The sequence below is a fragment of the Zingiber officinale genome, chromosome 3B (genome assembly GCF_018446385.1).
Source record: "Zingiber officinale cultivar Zhangliang chromosome 3B, Zo_v1.1, whole genome shotgun sequence".
In the NCBI taxonomy this organism is placed as follows: Eukaryota; Viridiplantae; Streptophyta; class Magnoliopsida; order Zingiberales; family Zingiberaceae; genus Zingiber; species Zingiber officinale.
In genome coordinates this window covers 98,729,646-98,740,156 of record NC_055991.1, presented here as the reverse complement: position 1 = coordinate 98,740,156, position 10,511 = coordinate 98,729,646, and the positions used below count along the sequence as shown (strand labels likewise).

General features: G+C 43.1%; 2 long non-coding RNA genes across 2 annotated transcripts; both read left to right on the top strand.

Moving 5' to 3' along the window:
• The first annotated feature begins 5,326 nt into the window (after positions 1-5,326).
• On the top strand, positions 5,327-5,989 carry LOC121968465. The gene is made up of 3 exons (XR_006108159.1): positions 5,327-5,600; positions 5,687-5,752; positions 5,976-5,989. It is a non-coding gene; the product is annotated as an uncharacterized LOC121968465 (long non-coding RNA).
• A 2,831-nt stretch (positions 5,990-8,820) lies between these two features.
• On the top strand, positions 8,821-9,493 carry LOC121968464. The gene is made up of 3 exons (XR_006108158.1): positions 8,821-9,081; positions 9,168-9,233; positions 9,459-9,493. It is a non-coding gene; the product is annotated as an uncharacterized LOC121968464 (long non-coding RNA).
• The last annotated feature ends 1,018 nt before the right edge of the window (positions 9,494-10,511 follow it).

Here is a 10,511-nt window from a genome sequence, read left to right as displayed (position 1 = left end):
CGTTTATCTTAACTATATAATTACACTAGTACACTTAGAGTGTATTGAGTAGGACCATTAGAGGTCGTTTCTTTTATACTGACTTTATAAAGAAACAAAGACCTCAGTTATTATGGAAGTGTGTGCTCTTAATCCTAATATAATAACAAGCACATATATTTGATATTTATTTCTTTAATTTATCAATGGGTGAGATTTAGTTCGATGAATCAATAAGCCCGATAAGTTGGGAAATGATATCACTTATAGTGTGTGTTGTTGATTATAGAAGGAAACTGTGTCCTAATGATCTAGGTTGAGAATGTCCCCAAGAGGAGCTCATAAGGATTGTCATGTTAAACCCTGCAGGTGGACTTAGTCCGACATGACGATGAAGTTGAGTGGTACTACTCTTGGAGCTAGATATTAATTAAGTGAGTTGTCAGTAACTTACTTAATTAGTGGACATTTGTTATCTTAAACACAGGGAGACTAACACACTCATGATAAGAAGGAGCCCAAAATGTAATTTGGGATTGGTGCGGTAGTTCAATAATAGTTCTCTAGTGGAATGAATTATTATTGATAAAATTAAGTTGTGTGTTCGAGCACGGGATGCTTAATTTTATCGGGAGACCAAAACCAATTCCTCCTCTCGGTCCCTATCGTAGCCTCTTAATTATAGAGTACTATACCCACCTATACCCACCTTCTTACCCATCCTATAGGGGCCGACCAAGCTAGCTTGGAGACCAAGCTAGGGCCGGCCATGGGTATGTTCATGGGTGAATTCATGTGGCCGTCCCTATTAAAATAAAAGGAATTTTAATTTTAAAATTTTTCTTATGTGGATAATATAATTTAAAAGAGAGTTTAAAATGTTAAATCCTTCCTTTTATAAGATTCTACAAAGATTAAGAGAAGAGTTAAAATCTCTTTCCTTATTTGTAGATTAAAGGTTGATTTTAATTTTGGTAAAACTTTCCTTTTAATTATATTCATGATTTAAAAGAAAGTTTGAAAATTAAAATTCTCTTTTATTAGTTTCTACAAAGATTAAGAAAAGATTTAATATCTTTCCTTATTTGTAGATTGAAAGGAGATTTTAATTTTTAGAGATAACTTTCCTTTTGGAAATTATCCACATGTTTAAAAGAAAGATTTTAATTTATAAAATTTTTTTTATTAACCAATCATGAAGGGATTAAAATTATTGGAGAAATTTTTATAAATTTCTAGAAACAAATTAGGAAGTTTTAATTTTTGTTTTAATTAAAACTCTCCTTGTTTTGGGGAGAAGAGTGGCCGGCCATTATAATTTGAAAAGAGAAAATTATTTTAATTAAATAAATTTTCCTTTTCAATGGCAAAAGAATTAAGGAAGTTTTTATTAAATTTTCCTTATTTGCCAAGACCAAGGATTATAAAAGAGGGGGTAGAGGAGGCTTCAAGGTGAACGACTCTATTCTATTTTTCCTCTCTTTTCTCCTTGGGTGTGGCCGGCCCTTTCTTTCCTCTCCTCTCCTCTCCTTTGTGTGGCCGAAACCTTCTCATGGTGGAGATATCTTTGGTGGCCGGATCTAAGAAGGAGAAGAAGGAGAGAAAAGAAGCCTCTTTTCTAGCATCCCTTGGAGCATGGTGGTGGTGGCCGAACCTCTTCATCCTAGGAGAAGTTTTAATGGCCGAAACTTGTAAGGAAGAAGAAGGTGCTTGGTGGTTCTCATCTCGGAAGATCGTTGCACACACAACGTCCGAGGTTAGAAGAGGAATACGGTAGAAGATTAAGAGGTCTTTCTAAAAGGTATAACTAGTAATTTTTGTTTTCGCATCATACTAGTTATTTTTGGAAATAATACTAAATACAAGAGGCATACGATTCTAGAGTTTCGAATTTGTTTTCGATATAGTGTTCTTTTGTTTTTCTTTCCCTTGTGATTTGATTGTTCTTTTCGGTTAACCTAAAGTTATTTTAGGAAATTAAATATTAGCTTTCTATAAAAGGTTTTGTCTAATCGGTGGTGTTTGCTCCCATATCCAAGAAGGTCATGTGCCTCGCCACGTCAGTACTGGGAACCAATTATGGAAATTGATATTTAATGGAATTAATAACTTAAGGTGACTTGGGTCGAACGTGTTAAGTTCCGCAGGAGATCCAAGTCAAAACCTAAAAGAACAAATAGATTAAGTTTTGGATCAAACGTGTTAAGTTCCGCAGGCGATCCAAAATTTAATTTAAAAGAACACATGGTAGCTAGGAAAGGTTCAGACCTTTGTACAAAATTTTTGTACAGTGGAACCTCTAGGTTTTCCGAGTAGCAACCAACAGAACCAACAGGTCAAGGTTGACCAGATGTTGGTTTGGGAGGTTTGGGACTTGGTTTTGGGCAAAAACCAGTAGCCAGATCGATCAGCCGATCGATTGGCTGGAGCCAAATCGATCGGCCGATCAATTGGGGTGTCCCTGCGACAAGCCTTCGTCCCAATCGATCAGTGGATCGATTGGGAGGCAGTTGCGAGCACACAGTAGCCTTCTGGATCGATCAGTGGATCGATCCATAGGTCCCAATCGATCAATGGATCGATTGGGAAGGTGTTGTATGTCGCGATAAGCCTTGGATCGATCCACCAATCGATCCAAGCAATTCCTGAGAGCACAGAGGCACTCTAGATCAATCAGTTGATCGATCCAAAGCCTCCCCGATCGATTGGGAGCAATCCAATCGATCAGGATCTGACCGTTGGCATTGTATTTAGCTGCAGGCGCTCGATTCCTTCAGTAGAGCTTCCAGAACTCATACAATTCATCTCAGGCAACTCCACATCTCCTCCACAGAGCTCTCCACGCCAGATCTTGAAGATTCTTGGAAGGTTTGTCCAAGTCAAGAGGCGAAGAAGAGAAGTTAGGGTTAGGGCTTTTACTGCACTTCATTGTAAGCTTTGCTTATATTTTGTTCCCTTTCCTTTCTTCTTGTATTGAGAGATTGTAGGGCTTCTCCGCCTTTGGTAGTTACCATAAAGGAGTGTTTATTAGTGGAGGTGTGTGTGTGTGCGTGGATCCTTGGACTAGTCACCTCTTGTGAGGTGGATTCCAAGTAAAATCCATTTGTTAGCATTGTATGCTTTTGTTTCTTGTATTTCCGCTGCACATCTTTGAAGAAACAAGCAACGCCAATCACGAAGCACGCGACGAGCTATTCACCCCCCTCCCCTCTAGCTACTTTTTGGTCCCAACAGCAGCAAGTGCTCTGTCAAGGGCTCCGTTGGTTCACTCATGGGTTAGTGTGACGCAGCGTTGTAGCAGGACAGAGATCCCTCCTCGTCATCATGTACCGGGAGATGAGAGCATTGAGCTCCCCCATTTATGACTTGGGGTAAGGAGGATAGGTGCACTCCGACAGCATCCCGTCCACTCGGTCACTCATCAGGAGTAGTGATGGCAGAGTGCACGGTTGTCACAGCCCTACCCACTCGGTTTTACCATCGTATGTGAGACGGCTGACTGGAGAGTAGGGGTGACCAGGACATGTCATTGGCATCATATGCATGATGCATTTATTGGTTGTGTTTTTGTTTGCTGCATTTGGATGGATGCATATGTTTGACATGCATACAGGATTTATGACACTTCCGGTCTGATGACCTTGATATCCTTATACCTTGGTCCTGGTTAGTACAGTTTTCTCTTACTTATTTCAGTTGCATTTATCCTTCTAGTATCAGGAGATTGTACGCATGATTAGTGCTAGATGTTATTTTCTTTATTATGCATATCAGTTGTTACCCGCTGAGGAGTTGACTCACCCCGTGGATATTTACTATTTTCAGGTTGATGCTGTCCGGAGAGCGTTCCAGTCGCTAGTCCCCTACAGACCGCGAGGACGTGTGGTTTATCTTTTGGTTTTCTTTATCAGTCTAGTTCTGTTTGATACACTTGGATTATGGTTTTTGTGTTATGGATATCGCACTATCTGGACTTGTATTAGTTTACTATATGGTTACTGTCGATGATTTTCATTCAGATTTGTTTTACTACATGCCTGCCTGGATGGCAGAAGAGGTGAGTTGATTTTATCGTCGGATTTGAGTTTTTTGAGTGTAGTGGAGTAGGGTTGGTTTTGAGTCTGCTTATCACTATTCAGTTTGTTTACTATTAAACTGCGTGGTTGTGTCAGCCAGAGGCTGAAATTGATATAAACTGCATGGATGTCTTTGTTATTGTTTGTTTATTATTGTTATTATTCCAGCTGCATGTGGCTGAGGTATATGGTGATGTAGTAAAGTTTCAGATTGTCCGCCGTACAGGGGAGATGCTGCCGAAATTTCTTCAGACAGGGACTCCTCCGAGGCGTGACATGGTGCATGTATGATTCTACCTGAATTTGAAAATTCACACTTTTGGCAATTAATTTCTAGGCAATCTCACTTTAATCCTCACACATCCAAATCCTCTAGTATCATTAATCCCGTCTTTAGAAACATTCATTTAGTTATGAAAAACACTATCTTTGGATGGGAGGATGAGGAAGGAATAGTAAGACTTACTGATTTATATTATCTGTGGGCAATAGCTGAAAATGTTTCAATAAATTCTGGTTATTTCTTCCTTAAACATTTAGTGAAATTAGGGAAGGCAAAATCTACCACACATATTATCTTAGGTGGGCTGCTAACTCAAATGGCGCTAGTGCTAGTGTGTGATCTAGATGGTTTAGAGATGGTTAAGGAAACTTATGGATTAGATTTGAATTCATGTTTAGCAATGTAAAATACCGGAAATAGGCGAATATTAATAAGGGAATTTTCCGGAATTTTTGGAAATTTTTCGAGAATTTTTCGGAGCTCGTATGGACGTGTTAACGGGGACAAGAACGGGGTCCGGGAAAGCCTATTTAGGCTACCCGATTTAAGCGAGGAAAAGATTATATTTATATATCCTTTTCCTTCTTATTTCTTTATTTCTTTTCCCTTGCTTTTGTCGCCGAACCCGAGCCGTCCCCGCACCCCTTCCTTCTTCTCCCCGACGCCGCCGCGCGGCTTCTCCTTCGGAGCCCTAACCGCCGAGCCGTTTTCCTTCTCCCTCCCTCGCGTATAAGCCTCGGCCATTACCTCTTCTTCCTTCCCGAGCGCGCACAACCTCTTCTTCTTCTTCTCCTCTGCCGACGCCGACTCTCTTCTATTGTGCCCTAACGAGCCGCGAGCCATACTGCCGCTCTTCCTCGCCGCACACCGGGACCTCCTTCCTCCTCCCTGTCCAAGCGCCGGCCACCGCGACACCCATCTCCGGCCTGTGCCCTAGACTCAGCCCCTGACGCCACTGCTGGCACCGGTTTCTCAGCGTCGACCGCCGTCGCCGTGCCCTAGCACCGCCGCCGACACATCCCCTCACCTCTTGCCGCCGGCCACAGACCGAGCAGTGCCGACCATCACTGGAGACTGCTTGTTTCCGTGCCCTAACACTGCCTTGCTGCCCTCTTTTGGTGCTCTGGATCAGCAATCGGCCACAGCAGCCTCCCTTGTGCGCTGTTTGGTTGATCGCAGCCTAGCTCCTTGCCCTAAATCTGCCGAGCCCTAATTTGTTCTTCACTGCCGTGCCCTAGGTTTTCCCCTTGCTGGTGAGTGAGGTAAGCAGCTTACCTTTGTTGTTTCTTTGTATTGATCACTGGTTGGATGCAGAAATAACTCACAGATGTGGTTGATTGATATCTAGGTTTGGTGTCAACGGGATTAAGCTGTTGTTGGAGCTGAGGAATCTGATCATTATTCGTACACTTAGGTGAGCATGTTTAGTGAATTTGGTTGGGTTCCTATGGAGGATGTTCCATGCTGTATAATTTTGTATAGGGTATTAGGTTATATCTGGGTTAGATTTAATTTTGGGGTAGGCAATTGGTTATGTTAATTAGGGTTTTCCCTAATTTAGTCTCGTGGATTTTATTTAGCTATATAAATTCTTATGAATTTTAGCTAAATAAAAATATATATATTGATTGGTAGAGGACATTGATTCGAGACAGTGTCTCGACGAGGGATCAATTTCGGATTGGACCTTTTCTATTGGAGGCGGGTACTTTTGACTTTTGTTGTCTTTGATATGCTTAGTAATGAAATTAACATGTTTCATTAATTATGTTTCTTATCTATTCCGGTTAATCACTACCCAAATCTTGGTACATGTTTGATTGATTGATTTGTTTTACATCCCATGTATACTTTACCTGTCTATACATGCTTATAGGGGGTAGTGATATGCCATGCTTGACCATGTTCAGGACCTAGGTTTTATACCTTCTGTATACCTTTGGATTGTTTTGGATTCGTTGACCTATGATGCACTTTTCTATATATATGGATTAGGTCAGGATGTTTATATGGTTATTGCCATGCATCATTTGCATGATTGCATGCTGTGCGATAGTCCGCTCCATTATTGCTGAGCACATCGCCAGTTACATGGATCTGCACACACCACCACTCATGGGTTAGTGGTCGATTCAGGCAGAGTGTGTTGCAGCAGGGACTCTGTTAGGCACCGTTGGTCCGCTCATGGGTAGTGTGACACAACGTGTTATCCGGCAGGGATTCCTCCCCGTCATCGTGTACCGGGAGTTGAGAGCATTGTGCTCCCCCATCTATGATTTGGGGTAGGAGGATAGGTGTACTCCGACAGCATCCCGTCCACTCGGTCACTCATCGGGAGTAGTGACAGAGTGCACGGTTGTCACAGCCCTACCCACTCGGCCTCACTTTTGTATGAGATGATCGACTGGCGTCAGGGGTGACCAGGACGCATCATTGGCATCATATGCATGATGCATTTATTGCTTGTGTTTGTGTATGCTGCATATTGTTTGGATACCTATGTTTGACATGCATACAGGATTCCTATACCACTCGGACTGTTTGACCTTATACTCAGGACCTGGTTAGTACAGCATTCTCCTGTTTACTTCAGATGCATTTTTATCTTTCTTATCAGGAGACTGTACGCATGATTAGTGCTAGGTGTTATTTCTTTACTTTGCATATCAATTGTACCTGCTGAGTGTTGGACTCACCCCGCCTCCATTGTTGTTATTTTCAGGTTGATGCTGTCAGGAGGGAGTTCCAGTCGCTAGTCCCCACTGCACGTAGTGCTACTCCTCTGCTGGTTTTTGAGTTGTTGTTTCATTCTAGCTTTTCGCTATCAGACTTTGTTTTAGTTTTGTTTTGGACTTACATATGGATATTGTATGGAATCTTTCCGTTGGATGGACTTTTAGTATGATTTGGATTTACTCTACTACATGCCTGCCTGGATGGCAGAAGAGGTAAGAAAAATCGGATTTGAGCTTTACGAGTGTAGTTGAGTAGGGTGGTTTTCGAGTCAGAGTATTACTACTTTGTTTGATTATATATAACTGCGTGGATGGTTGTGTGGAATGTGTTTTTATTGATTGTTATTATTCCAGCCGCCTGTGGCTGAGGTATGTGAGATGTAGAAAAGTTTCAGATTGTCCACCGTACAGGGGAGATGCTGCCGAAATTTTCTCGGACAGGGACTCCTCTGGGGCGTGACAATTTAGTGGTATCAGAGCCCTGTTTTACGATCTTTTGTTTCGTATTTTGGATTTTTGAGATTTATCTGATACCAATTTATTTGGTATCAGAGCGGGTTATGATGCTTTTGGTGTTCTGGAGATTTATCGGATACCGGTTGTTGGTATTCTGGATATTTGGGTTGGCCAGGTTTGCGAGTCAAACTGGGCATTATCGGATTTTCGATATGGTTATGTTTCGGATTTTCGTTTCGGATTTATTGGATTTCCGGCGATATTCTCGTTCGGAATTTTGAGGTCAAATTGGGGACTGGCACTACCACCGTCCCTGTCAGGCGTGCACGATGTATTTCATGTATCCATGCTGAGGAGATATGTACCCGATCCGATGCATGTGCTGGCAGATATCCCAGTTCCAGTTCAGCCTGACATTACCTATGAGGAGGTTCCGGTACGGATTCTCGACCGGAAGGAGCGTCAGTTGCGGAACAAGACCATCCGGCTGGTTAAAGTCGGATGGCAACATCAGTCGGACGAGAAGGCTACTTGGGAGCTCGAGGATACGATCCGAGCTCGATATCCCCATCTTTTCACTTGAGGTATGTGATTTAATTACCGTTCAGCATTTATACTCTATTATCTGTTACTAGTACTTGCTGATGGTAGATACTGAAATTTGGGGATCAAATTTTTATTAGTGGGGGAGAATGTAAAATACCGGAAATAGGCGAATATTAATAAGGGAATTTTCCGGAATTTTTGGAAATTTTTCGAGAATTTTTCGGAGCTCGTATGGACGTGTTAACGGGGACAAGAACGGGGTCCGGGAAAGCCTATTTAGGCTACCCGATTTAAGCGAAGAAAAGATTATATTTATATATCCTTTTCCTTCTTATTTCTTTATTTCTTTTCCCTTGCTTTTGTCGCCGAACCCGAGCCGTCCCCGCAACCCTTCCTTCTTCTCCCCGACGCCGCCGCGCGGCTTCTCCTTCGGAGCCCTAACCGCCGAGCCGTTTTCCTTCTCCCTCCCTCGCGTATAAGCCTCGGCCATTACCTCTTCTTCCTTCCCGAGCGCGCACAACCTCTTCTTCTTCTTCTCCTCTGCCGACGCCGACTCTCTTCTGTTGTGCCCTAACGAGCCGCAAGCCATACTGCCGCTCTTCCTCGCCGCACACCGGGACCCCCTTCCTCCTCCCTGTCCAAGCGCCGGCCACCGCGACACCCATCTCCGGCCTGTGCCCTAGACTCAGCCCCGACGCCACTGCCGGCACCGGTTTCTCAGCGTCGGCCGCCGTCGCTATGCCCTAGCACCGCCGCCGACACATCCCCTCACCTCTTGCCGCCGGCCACAGACCGAGCAGTGCCGACCATCACTGGAGACTGCTTGTTTCCGTGCCCTAACACTGCCTTGCTGCCCTCTTTTGTGCTCTGGATCAGCAATCGGCCACTGCATCCTCCCTTGTGCGCTGTTTGGTTGATCGCAGCCTAGCTCCTTGCCCTAAATCTGCCGAGCCCTAATTTGTTCTTCACTGCCGTGCCCTAGGTTTTCCCCTTGCTGGTGAGTGAGGTAAGCAGCTTACCTTTGTTGTTTCTTTGTATTGATCACTGGTTGGATGCAGAAATAACTCACAGATGTGGTTGATTGATATCTAGGTTTGGTGTCAACGGGATTAAGCTGTTGTTGGAGCTGAGGAATCTGATCATTATTCGTACACTTAGGTGAGCATGTTTAGTGAATTTGGTTGGGTTCCTATGGAGGATGTTCCATGCTGTATAATTTTGTATAGGGTATTAGGTTATATCTGGGTTAGATTTAATTTTGGGGTAGGCAATTGGTTATGTTAATTAGGGTTTTCCCTAATTTAGTCTCGTGGATTTTATTTAGCTATTTAAATTCTTATGAATTTTAGCTAAATAAAAATATATATATATTGATTGGTAGAGGACATTGATTCGAGACGGTGTCTCGACGAGGGATCAATTTTGGATTGGACCTTTTCTATTGGAGGCGGGTACTTTTGACTTTTGTTGTCTTTGATATGCTTAGTAATGAAATTAACATGTTTCATTAATTATGTTTCTTATCTATTCCGGTTAATCACTACCCAAATCTTGGTACATGTTTGATTGATTGATTTGTTTTACATCCCATGTATACTTTACATGTCTATACATGCTTATAGGGGGTAGTGATATGCCATGTTTGACCATGTTCAGGACCTAGGTTTTATACCTTCTGTATACCTTTGGATTGTTTTGGATTCGTTGACCTATGATGCACTTTTCTATATATATGGATTAGGTCAGGATGTTTATATGGTTATTGCCATGCATCATTTGCATGATTGCATGCTGTGCGATAGTCCGCTCCATTATTGCTGAGCACATCGCCAGTTACATGGATCTGCACACACCACCACTCATGGGTTAGTGGTCGATTCAGGCAGAGTGTGTTGCAGCAGGGACTCTGTTAGGCACCGTTGGTCCGCTCATGGGTAGTGTGACACAACGTGTTATCCGGCAGGGATTCCTCCCCGTCATCGTGTACCGGGAGTTGAGAGCATTGTGCTCCCCCATCTATGATTTGGGGTAGGAGGATAGGTGTACTCCGACAGCATCCCGTCCACTCGGTCACTCATCAGGAGTAGTGACGACAGAGTGCACGGTTGTCACAGCCCTACCCACTCGGCCTCACTTTTGTATGAGATGATCGACTGGCGTCAGGGGTGACCAGGACGCATCATTGGCATCATATGCATGATGCATTTATTGCTTGTGTTTGTGTATGCTGCATATTGTTTGGATACCTATGTTTGACATGCATACAGGATTCCTATACCACTCGGACTGTTTGACCTTATACTCAGGACCTGGTTAGTACAGCATTCTCCTGTTTACTTCAGATGCATTTTTATCTTTCTTATCAGGAGACTGTACACATGATTAGTGCTAGGTGTTATTTCTTTACTTTGCATATCAATTGTACCTGCTGAGTGT